This window comes from Charadrius vociferus, unplaced genomic scaffold (assembly GCF_000708025.1).
Source record: "Charadrius vociferus isolate BGI_N301 unplaced genomic scaffold, ASM70802v2 scaffold1084, whole genome shotgun sequence".
Taxonomy (NCBI): Eukaryota; Metazoa; Chordata; class Aves; order Charadriiformes; family Charadriidae; genus Charadrius; species Charadrius vociferus.
Genome location: NW_009647974.1, coordinates 163,749 through 164,812, shown reverse-complemented (window position 1 = coordinate 164,812; position 1,064 = coordinate 163,749).

The following is a 1,064-nucleotide window of genomic DNA, read 5'->3' as shown; positions in this document are numbered from 1 at the left end:
TCCTCCCTCGCACCCCCGCCCCCGCGGCAGGAAGGGGGGACGGGGGGGCCCCCCAGCCCCAGCCCCGTTCGGGGCCCAGCGGGGGGTGCCACGAGGGGCGGGAGGGGGGTGTGGGGCAGGACCTTCCTGGGCTCTGTGGAGTCCTGGGGGTCCATCCCACTGTCCCCCCATCCCCTCCCGGCCTCTGTGGGGTCCCAAGGGTCAGTCCTGGCATCCCCTGAGGGCCAGTCCTGGTGTCCCCTGTCCCCCATGGGCTCCATGGGGTCCCAGGGGTTGGTCCAGGTGTCCCCCCTGTCCCCTCCTGGGCTCTCTGAGGTCTCAGGTGTTGGTCACGTTGTCCACCGTGGGGGTCAGTTCCTGTGTCCTCTGTCCCCTCCTGGGCTCCACAGGGTCCTGGGGGTCCATCCCCATGTCCCCCCATCCCCTCCCAGGCTCCTTGGGGTCCCAGGGCTCAGGCCTAATGTCCCCTGGGGGTTGGTCCCAGTGTCCCCCCTGCCCCCTCAGGGGGTCCCTGAGGTCTCAGGGGTCAGACCAGGTGTCCCCTGTCCCCTCATGAGCTCCATGGAATTCTGGGGCTCCATATTGGTGTCCCCCCTGTCCCCTCCTGGTCTCTCTGAGGTCTCAGGGGTCGGTCCCAGTGTCCCCTGTCCCCCTGTGACCTCCATGGGGTCCCAGGGCTCAGTCCCAGTATCCCCCATCCCCTCCCAGGCTCTGTGGGGACCCAGGGCTTGGTCCCCCCCGGGGGACAGTCTCGGTGTTCCCCCTCACCCCATGGGTTCCGTGGGGTCCCAAGGGTCCGTCCCAGTGTCCCACCCATCCCCTTCCGGGCCCCAGTGTCCCCCCGCGGGGGTCAGTCCTTGTGTCCCCTGTCCCCCACGAGCAATGCAGGGTGCTGGGGGCCGGTCCCGCTGTCCCCTGTCCCCCACGAGCAATGCAGGGTGCTGGGGGCCGGTCCCGCTGTCCCCTGTCCCTCCGTGGGCTCCGCGAGGTCCCCGGGACTCTGTCCCGGTGTCCCCGTCCCCTCCCGGTGAGCCCCGGTGTCCCCCGTCCCCTCACGATTCCCC